This window comes from Bubalus bubalis, chromosome 3, assembly GCF_019923935.1.
Source record: "Bubalus bubalis isolate 160015118507 breed Murrah chromosome 3, NDDB_SH_1, whole genome shotgun sequence".
In the NCBI taxonomy this organism is placed as follows: Eukaryota; Metazoa; Chordata; class Mammalia; order Artiodactyla; family Bovidae; genus Bubalus; species Bubalus bubalis.
In genome coordinates, this window is record NC_059159.1 from 113,795,537 (window position 1) to 113,809,288 (window position 13,752).

A 13,752-nucleotide genomic window follows, 5' to 3' on the forward strand; every position below is an offset into this window, starting at 1 on the left:
TTTTTGTGGATCTTTGATACAATAGCTGCTGCTGCTAAGTCACTTCAGTCGTGTCCGACTCTGTGCGACCCCATAGATGGCAGCCCACCAGGCTCCCCTGTCCCTGGGATTCTCCAGGCAAGAACACTGGGGTGGGTTGCCATTTCCTTCTCCAGCTACATCACAACAAATACAAAGTTAGTCCCTGGAGATAGAGCTACAGGAACAGAATCTGGGTGACATTTGCTTGGAAGACACCCTACAGGCTCCAAGAATGCAGCCAGGGCAAGCTGAAAATCTGGAGGCCTGCACAAATCACGTGGTAAATCTGTCTCCTCTGATGCTTTGGCAGGTCTTTCACATGCTGACACAGCCTTCCTTCTCAACTTCTTTATTTTGAATGACTTCAAGGTAGCTGCCAATAAGTTGAAGCAGAATAGGATTGGCAGAGCATGGAGATCATTAATAAAACTCCAGAAGTGAAAAACTGCTGAGATTAGTGCTTTTCAACCTTGTTCACTCAAGCACTCAAAATATACTTTAATATTTATGTAGACCATAGGGATACATCAGTGAGGCTACTCATAGCTGGTGGTGACCAAGCTGCATGCTCCGGTCATCCCAAGTAGAGCCCAAAAGGAACAATATCCTGGATGTATTTGTGACCTATTTGTGGCTACATAGTATGCCCAGTGCACTGCTTGCAGAGTTCGGTTTTACATACTGTCTTAGGCTATGGCCACTCCAGCGTGGAACCGACCAGAAGCAAGCCTAAGAAGCCTAAGGAAGTTTCAAGTCTAACTTACAAGATCTGTCCTTGTTAACCTCTCAAAGTAGTTCTCAAGCCCCCAAGTCTGGAGAGGCTGGAAATGTCTGTAATATTAATACCATTGCCTGACAAAAGAGGTGCACCTTCTCACAGCCTCTTCAATGTGCCACAGGGCAGGTAAGGGGCAGGAAAACTCCTTCGAATGGCAAATCCAGAGGACAAAGGGATTCCTGCCAGACCTGAAATGACACTGCAACATGGGCTAAGCAAGAATTTGTCCCCACTGTCAGGACAGCAAATCTTCACATGCCAGTAGCATTGAAATTTTCCTGTGAAGGAGTGATTCCTGGGTGTTGCTAAAGTCCCCTTGTCTCAGTGAGGAGTTTTTATTGCCAAAATTCTATTCATACTCCACAACTGTGTAGGAGGCAGACAAGGGCGAGCATATAAACAGCCTACAGTCCTCTGTAGGACCCGACCCAGCTGGGTCAGGTCCTACAGAGGCAGGCCTGATGGACTGACTAGGGCCTCTCCCAGCAATTCTGCACTTCTGCAAGGGATTACAGGGACAGATTGTTATCTAGGGAGGAAAGGTTGCATTATGTGCAGTGAGAAGTATACATTGGCAAGGTGGATAGGCATAATAATTATCATAACAGCCCAGAATTGCTTATGCTCGAACTGCTTTGGGAGAAAAATATACTTCTCCCTCAAGTCACAGACTTGTTGGGCCTGTGCTATTAATATATCTTAACCACTGGCATATAGCTTAACTACTAGAGGGACAGAGTAGATTTGAAAGCACAACCAAAAAAGCCAAAGGAAACATGCATAAGCACAGTCCTAGAAGCTACTTTTAGAATTGTTAAAAAAGAAGAAAAACCGAAACAATTAAAATATCCATCAAGAACAGAAAGGATAAATGTAATTTGCCAGACAGTAGAATATAAAATAGTGGAGGAAAAAAAACAGGAATAAGCATGAGTCAACCATCATAAACATGATGTTTAATGAAAGAAAATCACAGAAAAATGCAGGCAGAATGATTCCATTTATGTAAAGTTTTAAATGATACAAAACTAGAGACTTATTGTTTAGATATACATTCATAGGTGGTATATTCAACTCTTTGCTACCCCATGGACTGTAGCCCTCCAGGCTCCTCCATCTATGGGATTTTCCAGGCAAGAATACTGGAGTGAGTTGCCATTTCTTTCTCCAGTCGATCTTCCCGACCCAGGGAATGAACCTGAGTCTCCCGCATTATAGGCAGACACTTTACGGTCTGAGCCACCAAGGAAGTTCATATTCATTATGGTGGCTAATTTTATATGTCAATATGACTGGCCACAAGATGCCCAGATTTTTGTTCAAATATTATTCTGGGTGTTTCAGTGACGGTGTTCTTGGATGAGATTAAACTTTGAATCAGTAAAGCAGATTTCTCTTCCTAATGTGTTTTCAGTTCAGTTCAGTTCAGTTGCTCAGTCGTGTCCGACTCTTTACGACCCCATGAATCGCAGCATGCCAGGCCTCCCTGTCCATCACCAACTCCCGGAGTTCACTCAGACTCACGTCCATCGAGTCAGTAATGCCATCCAGCTATCTCATCCTCTGCCGTCCCCTTCTCCTCCTGCCCCCAATCCCTCCCAGCATCAGAGTCTTTTCCAATGAGTCAACTCTTTGCATGAGGTGGCCAAAGTACTGGAGTTTCAGCTTCAGCATCATTCCCTCCAAAGAAATCCCAGGGCTGATCTCCTTCAAAATGGACTGGTTGGATCTCCTTGCAGTCCAAGGGACTCTCAAGAGTCTTCTGCAACACCACAGTTCAAAAGCATCAATTCTTCAGCACTCAGCCTTCTTCACAGTCCAACTCTCACATCCATACATGACCACAGGAAAAACCATAGCCTTGACTAGATGGACCTTTGTTGGCAAAGAAATGTCTTTGCTTTTGAATATGCTATCTAGGTTGGTCATAACTTTACTTCCAAGGAGTAAGCGTCTTTTAATTTCATGGCTGCAGTCACCATCTGCAGTGATTTTGGAGCCCAGAAAAATAAAGTCTGACACTGTTTCCCCATCTATTGCCCATGAAGTGATGGGACCAAATGCCATGATCTTCATTTTCTGAATGTTGAGCTTTAAGCCAACTTTTTCACTCTCCACTTTCACTTTCATCAAGAGGCTTTTGAGTTCCTCTTCACTTTCTGCCACAAGGGTGGTGTCATCTGCATATCTGAGGTTATTGATATTTCTCCCGGCAATCTTGATTCCAGCTTGTGTTTCTTCCAGTCCAGCATTTCTCATGATGTACTCTGCATATAAGTTAAATAAACAGGGTGACAATGTACAGCCTTGACGAACTCCTTTTCCTATTTGGAACCAGTCTGTTGTTCCATGTCCAGTTCTAACTGTTGCTTCCTGACCTGCATACAGGTTTCTCAAGAGGCAGATCAGGTGGTCTGGTATTCCCATCTCTTTCAGAATTTTCCACAGTTTATTGTGATCCACACAGTCAAAGGCTTTGGCATAGTCAATAAAGCAGAAATAGATGTTTTTCTGGAACTCTCTTGCTTTTTCCATGATCCATCGGATGTTGGCAATTTGATCTCTGGTTCCTCTGCTTTTTCTAAAACCAGCTTGAACATCAGGAAGTTCACAGTTCACGTATTATGAAGCCTGACCTGGAGAATTTTGAGCATTACTTTACTAGCACATGAGATGAGTGCAATTGTGCGATAGTTTGAGCAGTCTTTGGCATTGCCTTTCTTTGGGATTGGAATGAAAACTGACCTTTTCCAGTCCTGTGGCCACTGCTGAGTTTTCCAAATTTGCTGGCATATTGAGTGCTCTATGAAGACTGACAAGACCTTTTAGAACTAACACCCAAAAAAGATGTCCTTTTCATTATAGGGGACTGGAATGCAAAAGTAGGAAGTCAAGAAACACCTGGAGTAACAGGCAAATTTGGCCTTGGAATATGGAATGAAGCAGGGCAAAGACTAATAGAGTTTTGCCAGGAAAATGCACTGGTCATAGCAAACACCCTTTTCCAACAACACAAGAGAAGACTCTACACATGGACATCACCAGATGGTCAACACCAAAATCAGATTGATTATATTCTTTGCAGCCAAAGATGGAGAAGCTCTATACAGTCAACAAAAACAAGACCAGGAGCTGACTGTGGCTCAGACCATGAACTCTTTATTACCAAATTCAGACTTAAATTGAAGAAAGTAGGGAAAACCACTAGACCATTCAGGTATGACCTAAATCAAATCCCTTATGATTATACAGTGGAAGTGAGAAATAGATTTAAGGGCCTAGATCTGATAGATAGAGTGCCTGATGAACTATGGAATGAGGTTCATGACATTGTACAGGAGACAGGGATCAAGACTATCCCCAAGAAAAAGAAATGTATAAAAGCAAAATGGCTGTCTGGGGAGGCCTTACAAATAGCTGTGAAAAGAAGAGAAGCAAAAAGCAAAGGAGAAAAGGAAAGATATAAGCATTTGAATGCAGAGTTCCAAAGAATAGCAAGAAGAGATAAGAAAGCCTTCCTCAGTGATCAATGCAAAGAAATAGAGGAAGACAACAGAATGGGAAAGACTAGGGATCTCTTCAAGAAAATTAGAGATACCAAGGGGACATTTCATGCAAAGATGGGCTCGATAAAGGACAGAAATGGTATGGACCTAACAGAAGCAGAAGATATTAAGAAGAGATGGCAAGAATACACAGAAGAACTATACAAACAAGATCTTCATGACCCAGATAATCACGATGATGTGATCACTGACCTAGAGCCAGACATCCTGGAATGTGAAGTCAAGTGGGCCTTAGAAAGCATCACTATGAACAAAGCTAGTGGAGGTGATGGAATTCCAGTTGAGCTATTTCAAATTAATGTGTGTGGACCTCATCTAATCAGTTGAAGGCCTGAATAAAACAAAAAAGACTAACTCTCCCTCAGCATGCATGCTAAGTCACTTTAGTTGTGTCCAGCTGTTTGCAACCCTATGAACTGTAGCCTTCCAGGCTTATCTGTCCATGGGATCCTCCAGGCAAGAATACTGGAGTGGGTTGCCTTGCCCTCCTCCAGGGGATCTTCCCAACCCAGGGATTGAACGTGTCTCTCTCTGGTTTAGTGGGTGGGTTCTTTACCACTTGCACCACATAGGAAGCCCCAGCTCTGTCTCTAGTAAGAGGAAATTGTATCTGTGTGATGATGTTTGAACTGGGATATTTGCTTTTTTCCTGTCTTTAGACTCAAACTGGAACATTGGGTCTCAAACCTACTGGCCTTCAGGCAGGAACTACACCACTGGCCTTCAGCCTTGGACTAGAACTCCACCAAGCCTCTCCTGGGGCTTCAGGTCACGACTCAGCCTGTGGATCTTGTGACTTGCCAGTGTCCATAATCCCATGAGCCATTTTGTTATAATAAATAATTTTCCCAGGCTTCCCTGGTGGTTCAGTGGTGAGGAATCTATCTGCCAATGCAGGAGACACAGGTTCCATCCCTGATCTAGAAAGATCCTACATGCTGTGGAGCAACTGAGCCCATGTGCCACAATTATTGAGCCTGTGCTCTAGAGCCCAGGAACTGCAACCACTGAGCCCACGTGTCGCAACTACTGAAGCCTGCTCACCCTACAGCCTGTGCTTTACAAGAGAAGCCACTGAAATGAGAAGCCCACAGACCTCAACTAGAGGTAACCCCTGCTTGCCTCAACTAGAGAAAAGCCTGCACACAACAACAAAGACCCAGCGCAGTCAAAAATAAATAAGAATTTTTTAAATTCTTAAAATTTTAAAAAATTGTTTAAAATTTAAATGGTTTCTTATCCCTATAGAACCTTATACAGCTGTTTGAAAGAGTAAAGCAAGGATGATTAATAACAAATTGAAGGCAGTAGGCACATCTGTCAGGGACAGGGAGGAAAATCCATTCAGAAGGGGACATACAGGAGACTGTAGTGTTCATGACGATGCTCTTTTGCTTCATCCAGAGTGGTGAACTTCATGGATGTTCACCTTATTATTAGCCTTTCAAATGTATTTTAATCGTATATTCTTTTTATATGGCATGTTTCACTGAAAAAAAAATGACAACAAATTGTTTTTTATTAAAAAAAGTTGCAACTTTAAGAGTGCTGAGAAGGATGTGAAAATGTACACGGGTACCTATAGAAGGCTGGTCAGGGGAGGCGTTACTGATTGTTCCTGTCAGGACTTCTGGTCTATAACTAACATTCATTTACCGATCGCATGAAGGACTTCCAAGTAAATACTTCTTTCTCAATATGCAGTTGACAAAGGCAAGAAAAGGTCAGTCGCCTTTTAAAAGTGCCAGAGTCCAGAGCCCCTGGAAGCTCACTGGGACACCACTTTGTGCCCAGGCACACACTGAGATCATGTGACACCCACAAAGAGGCAGGTATTGGAAACACACCCCTCCCCTAATTTGGTTCTATGCTTCATTGGTTAATTCCACTGGGATTATCTCAAAGAAGAAAACTCTTATTCCCTGAAAAACACAAATGGTCAAAAGAAAGCACACAGGAGATCACTGAACTGAGTGTCAAGGGGAGAAAATTCAGTTCACTTGGTTTTGTTTTTTTTGTTGTTGTTGTTGTTGTTTTAAGTATAGTGATGCAAAGAGATCCACCCAGTCCATTCTGAAGGAGATCAGCCCTGGGATTTCTTTGGAAGGAATGATGTTGAAGCTGAAACTCCAGTACTTTGGCCACCTCATGAGAAGAGTTGACTCATTGGAAAAGATTCTGCTGCTGGGAGGGATTGGGGGCAGGAGGAGAAGGGGACGACAGAGGATGAGATGGCTGGATGGCATCACTGACTCGATGGATGTGAGTCTGAGTGAACTCCAGGAGTTGGTGATGGACAGGGAGGCCTGGTGTGCTGTGATTCATGTGGTCGCAAAGAGTCGGACATGACTGAGTGACTGAACTGAACTGAATGACTCATTCGTGGAAAAGTTTAAAATCCCAAAATCATTTGTCATGCCAGTGGGGAATGTGGAGCTGGATGCTCTAGTTTTAGCTGAATGCAAATTTTTCTTATACTTACCTTGGAGTGTGGAAACACCTACCCTTCATAGTGGAAGATGGTAGAAGGTGTATTTAACATGAAGAAATGTATTACGGACCAATCTATTTAAGTGAAAAGCATCTTAGTAAAACAATAAAGAAAACAAGAAAAAGGCAATTGTGCTTTATGTGGCAATTGGAGTGGTTGTGTATATATATGTTCAGGGTTTTGAGAGTTGCTGAGCTAGCAAAATAAGAGTATCTACTGTTTATTAAATGCCTACTGGGCATTTTAGACACAGTGTCTCTTTTTTGTTGAAGTATAGTTGATTTACAATGTTGTGTCAGTTTCTGACTCAGTTATGGCATGCCATAGCGCAGGCGGCTGTGACGGGCGCGCCATAACACAGGCACGCGGCCGAGAGGAGCCACCCCACGTCTGAGGTCAGGAGCAGAAGCCAGGAGGACTCCATGCCTGAAGGGCCGTGGCCAAGAGGAGGTACCCCACGTCCGAGGTCAGGGGCAGCGGCCAGGAGGAGCTACCCCACACCCCTAAGCCTGAGGCCAAGGGTGGCAGTGGGGAGGAGCAACCACATGTCCAAGGAGCTGTGGCTGCGCAGGCGCAGGAGGGCCTAGAGGAGCTATCACACAATGAAGGTCAGAAAGGGTGGCGGTGAGGAGATACCCCGCGTCCAAGGTAAGGAGCAATGGCTGCGCTTTGCTGGAACAGCCATGAAGAGATACCCCACGCCCAAGGTAAGAGAAACCTAAGTAAGACAGTAGCTGTTGCAAGAGGGCATCAGAGGGCAGACACAGTGAAACCATACTCACAGAAAACTAGTCAATCTAATCACACTAGGATCACAGCCTTGTCTAACTCAATGAAACTGAGCCATGCCCATGGGGCAACCCAAGATGGGCGGGTCATGGTGGAGAGATCTGACAGAATGTGGTCCACTGGAGAAGGGAATGGCAAACCACTTCAGTATTCTTGCCTTGAGAACCCCATGAACAGTATGAAAAGGCAAAATGATAGGATACTGAAAGAGAAACTCCCAAGGTCAGTAGGTGCCCTATATGCTACTGGAGATCAGTGGAGAAATAACTCCAGAAAGAATGAAGGGATGGAGCCAAAGCAAAAAGAATACCCAGCTGTGGATGTGACAAGAGTGAATGTCAACGTTCTAGGAATCAGCGAACTGAAATGGACTGGAATGGGTGAATTTAACTCAGATGACCATTATATCTACTACTGCAGGCAGGAATCCCTCAGAAGAAATGGAGTGGCCATCATGGTCAACAAAAGAGACCAAAATGCAGCACTTGGATACAATCTCAAAAATGACAGAATGATCTCTGTTCGTTTCCAAGGCAAACCATTCATATCACAGTAATCCAAGTCTATGCCCCAACCAGTAACGCTGAAGAAGCTGAAGTTGAACGGTTCTATGAAGACCTATAAGACCTTTCAGAACTAACACCCAAAAAAGATGTCCTTTTCATTATAAGGGACTGGAATGCAAAAGTAGGAAGTCAAGAAACACCTGGAGTAACAGGCAAATTTGGCCTTGGAATACAAAATGAAGCAGGGCAACGACTAATAGAGTTTTGCCAAGAAAATGCACTGGTCATAACAAACCCCCTCTTCCAACAACACAAGAGGAGATTCTACACATGGACATCACCAGATGGTCAACACTGAAATCAGGTTGATTATATTCTTTGCAGCCAAAGATGGAGAAGCTCTATACAGTCAGCAAAAACAAGACCAGGAGCTGACTGTGGCTCAGACCATGAACTCCTTATTGCCAAATTCAGACTTAAATTGAAGAAAGTAGGGAAAACCACTAGACCATTCAGGTATGACCTAAATCAAATCCCTTATGATTATACAGTGGAAGTGAGAAATAGATTTGAGGGCCTAGATCTGATAGATAGAGTGCCTGATGAACTACGGAATGAGGTTCGTGACATTGTACAAGAAACAGGGATCAAGACCATTCCCATAGAAAAGAAATGGAAAAAAGCAAAATGGCTGCCTGGGGAAGCCTTAAAAATAGCTGTGAAAAGAAGAGAAGTGAAAAGCAAAGGAGAAAAGGAAAGATATAAGCATCTGAGTTCCAAAGAATAGCAAGAAGAGATAAGAAAGCCTTCTTCAGCAATCAATGCAAAGAAATAGAGGAAAACAACAGAATGGGAAAGACTAGCGATCTCTTCAAGAAAATCAGAGATAGCAAAGGAACATTTCATGCAAAGATGAGCTCAATAAAGGACAGAAATGGTATGGACCTAACAGAAGCAGAAGATATTAAGAAGAGATGGCAAGAATACACAGAAGAACTATACAAACAAGATCTTCATGACCCAGATAATCACAATGGTGTGATCACTGACCTAGAGCCAGGCATCCTGGAATGTGAAGTCAAGTGGGCCTTAGAAAGCATCACTGCAAACAAAGCTAGTGGAGGTGATGGAATTCCAGTTGAGCTATTCCAAATCCTGAAAGATGATGCTGTGAAAGTGCTGCACTCAATATGCAAGCAAATTTGGAAAACTCAGCAGTGGCCACAGGACTGGAAAATGTCAGTTTTCATTCCAATCCCAAAGAAAGGCAATGCCAAAGAATGCTCAAACTACCACACAATTACACTCATCTCACACACTAGTAAAGTAATGCTCAAAATTCTCCAAGTCAGGCTTCAGCAATATGTGAACCGTGAACTTCCTGATGTTCAAGCTGGTTTTAGAAAAGGCAGAGGAACCAGAGATCAAATTGCCAACATCTGCTGGATCATTGAAAAAGCAAGAGAGTTCCAGAAAAACATCTATTTCTGCTTTATTGACTATGCCAAAGCCTTTGACTGTGTGGATCACAATAAACTTGGAAAATTCTGAAAGAGATGGGAATACCAGACCACCTGATCTGCCTCTTGAGAAATCTGTATGCAGGTCAGGAAGCAACAGTTAGAACTGGACATGGAACAACAGACTGGTTCCAAATAGGAAAAGGAGTTCGTCAAGGCTGTATATTGTCACCCTGTTTATTTAACTTATATGCAGAGTACATCATGAGAAACGCTGGATTGGAAGAAACACAAGCTGGAATCAAGATTGCCGGGAGAAATATCAATAACCTCAGATATGCAGATGACACCACCCTTGTGGCAGAAAGTGAAGAGGAACTCAAAAGCCTCTTGATGAAAGTGAAAGTGGAGAGTGAAAAAGTTGGCTTAAAGCTCAACATTCAGAAAACGAAGATCATGGCATCCAGTCCCATCACTTCATGGGAAATAGATGGGGAAACAGTGGAAACAGTGTCAGACTTTATTTTTCTGGGCTCAAAAATCATTGCAGATGGTGACTGCAGCCATGAAATTAAAAGACGCTTACTCCTTGGAAGGAAGGTTATGACCAACCTAGATAGCATGTTCAAAAGCAGAGACATTATTTTGCCAATAAAGGTTCATCTTGTCAAGGCTATTGTTTTTCCTGTGGTCATGTATGGATGTGAGAGTTGGACTGTGAAGAAGGCTGAGCGCCAAAGAATTGATGCTTTTGAACTGTGGTGTTGGAGAAGACTCTTGAGAGTCCCTTGGACTGCAAGGAGATCCAACCAGTCCATTCTGAAGGAGATCAGCCCTGGGATTTCTTTGGAAGGAATAATGCTAAAGCTGAAACTCCAGTACTTTGGCCACCTCATGCGAAGAGCTGACTCATTGGAAAATACTCTGCTTCTGGGAGGGATGGGGGGCAGGAGGAGAAGGGGACGACAGAGGATGAGACGGCTGGATGGCATCGCTGACTCGATGGACTCGATGAGTCTGAGTGAACTCTGGGAGTTGGTGATGGACAGGGAGGCCTGGCGTGCTGCTATTCATGGGGTCGGGAAGAGTCAGACATGACTGAGTGACTGATCTGATCTGATCTTATATATTCTTTTTCATATTCTTTTCCATTATAGTTTATTATAAAACATTGAATGTAGTTCCCTGTGCTCTACAGTAAGACCTTGTTACCTGTTTTATGTATAGCAGTGTGTATATGCTGATCCCAAACTCCTAGTTTATCTCCTGCCCCTTTTCCCCTTTGATAACTGTAAGTTTGTTTTCCATGTTTGCTAGTTGTTTTTGTTTTGTATATAAGTTCATTTGTATCATATTTTAGATTCCACACATAAGTGATGTCATATAGTATTTGTCTTTCTGCCTTTTGTCACTTAGTATGATAATTTCTAGATCCATCCATGTTACTGCAAATGGCATTATTTCATTCTTTTTTGTAACTGAGTAATATTCCATTGTATATATGTACCACATCTTCTTTATCCATTCACCAGTCAGTGGACATTTAGACTGCTTTCATGCCTTATTCCTTATTTTTAATGAATACTCTATGGTGTAAGCTTATTATCCCCACTTGACAAGTTCAGCGTCTCTCCTGGAGCTGAGAAACATCCTTGGATTGAAGCAGAAAGTACAGGAAGAGCTGCCAGCTCTTGCCCACCTTGGGGTGGAGCACTGAAGTGGTGTGATTCTGTCTTTCCTAACCTGGGTTAAAAAGGTAATGCCTGCTTATTCCTAAATAACTTGTCTAGCATCTTCAACAGTTTAAAGGGTGGGAACTCTCCTTGTTCTTCCCTACTCCTTGTCTGCAAGCCCTTTTGTTGCTTTCCCTCATATCCCTTCTTTCTGTGCTCCATCCTCCTCTGTTGGATCCTGTTTCTCCTTTGGGTCCCAATGTAGGTTTCTTGCTCTGGTTTCCATTTGTCATTTCTCTGGACCATCCTTTACCTTCCAAATGGAGTTTTCTGTAAGCCCTTATATATGACCCTGGAAAGGATGGTCTAGGGTCATCCTTTTTGCTCCTTCCTCTCATTTCATTTGACAGTTAACTATTGAGAATAGCCCTAGAGATAAAGTTCAAACTCCTTAACATGGTTTATATAGCACAAAAATTCATTTAGGTATCACTTTATTGTCTTATGTTAAGTCTACTGTAAGAAGCTCAAAGAATGAAAAACTAAACATTCTTTCCACTTGTATCCTGAAAAGACAGCCAAGCCTCTGTCTCCTGGACTCCTTGTCCTGGTATTGAGCCCGTGCTTAGTCTCTCCGTCATATCTGACTCTTTGTGATCCTTTAGACTGTAGACTGCCAGGCTCCTCTGTCCATGAGATTTTTCAGGAAGAATACCGGAATGGGTTGGTAGCCATTTTCCTCCTCCAGGGGATTTTCCTGACCCAGGGATCGAATCTGCATCTCCTGTGTCTTCTGCACTGCAGGTGGATTCTTTACCTGCTGAACCATTGGGTAATAGTGAGGATTAATAATTCCTTTGTTTTTCCATAATATCACTAATGAATGCCTTTGTTTAGAAGGCCTAAAAAGGATAGAAAAAGATACTTTGATAAGGAAAGTCATGTGACCCAGTCCTAGAGGGAGAACCAATTCTTCGTTCCTGTGAAACCAGAAATACAGGTGAGTTGTGGGTTTCATGAGTGGTGGGACCAGGACCCTGCTTATATTTTTGGCCATAGTAGGTAGCAGGACCTCAGATATACATACATTCTGGGATGCTAGGCCCTAAGGCCTACATTTTGGAATCCATGGAAAATGGATTTCTCTGCACTGTTCATCATGGATGGAGTGATGCTGCTGGCTTTCAGATCGGGGGAAACCCCAGCCAGGGTACACTGGAGCAGCAGATGGATAGAGGAAACATTTCTGGTTCTCATCAACTTTTCTGCAATATGAATACTCCATAATTCCCAGAGGAAATGGTCACAAAAAGGTAACTGAGAATAGATATCCCTCAATCCTCAGCAGACGAAGAAGGCAATAGCACCCCCACTCCAGTACTCTTGCCTGGAAAATCCCATGGACGGAGGAGCCTGGTGGGCTACAGTCCATGGGGTCACTAAGAGTCGGACACGACTGAGCGACTTCACTTTTACTTTTCATTTTCATGCATTGGAGAAGGAAATGGCAACCCACTCCAGTGTTTTTGCCTGGAGAATCCCAGGGATGGGGGAACCTGGTGGGCTGCCGTCTATGGGGTCGCACAGAGTCGGACACAACTGAAACGATTTAGCAGCAGCAGCAGCAATCCTCAGCAGAAGTAAATAGCCATTTGCTAAAATTAGAGATACATAACCTCTCCAGAGACTAGCACAAATTTATTTCTCCCAAGCGTTACTTTACCCCTTTAACAAATTGTGTTTCACCTTACTCTAGTTAAAAGTCTTTCAATTTTTAAAATACACCATTAGTTCCTTTGCATCCAAAACTTTGTATTTCTCATTATATCTGCCTGAAATACTTCCATCTCCTGTCTTCCCACCCCAATACATATACACAAGCTTAGGTGAACAGAAATTTGGAATGGGACCATGTGAACCTAGGGTTGATGGTAAGCCTGCCTGTTTTGATTCATTCATGTAGCTGACTGAGGATTTGTACTTGTTTAGTTTGGTCATTGCTAAATACACTACAGAAAATTCACACAGAAAAATGCAGTTTGTGTGTAGTCCTGATTTAGAAAGGAACACAAGTGCTAGCAGAGTTAAAAGAGTCCTGCACAGAAATATGTTTCCAATCATAGCTGAAAAATACGAGGAACCTGAAGACTGTCACTTGCCTTTTATTATAAATCTGATGCACTAGCAAAGGCCTTGAATTGTTGAGATCTGGTTACAAATCCATGAAATAGTCTTCTCTAAGGAGGTATTTACCTTTCTTTACATAACACTCATTATAAATTAATTCTCTCTGACAACTAACTAGGGAAATATTTGAATAGACAAAAATCATACTGTTCTAAGAAGTCACTGAAAGGTCTGTGTTCTGTTACTAAAAACAATTTTATTAAGGTTCAGGAGTGGTTTGCAAACTAATGTTGTTTTGATGTGTCTAATATACAATATAGTTGCTGAGTTTACCTACTGAA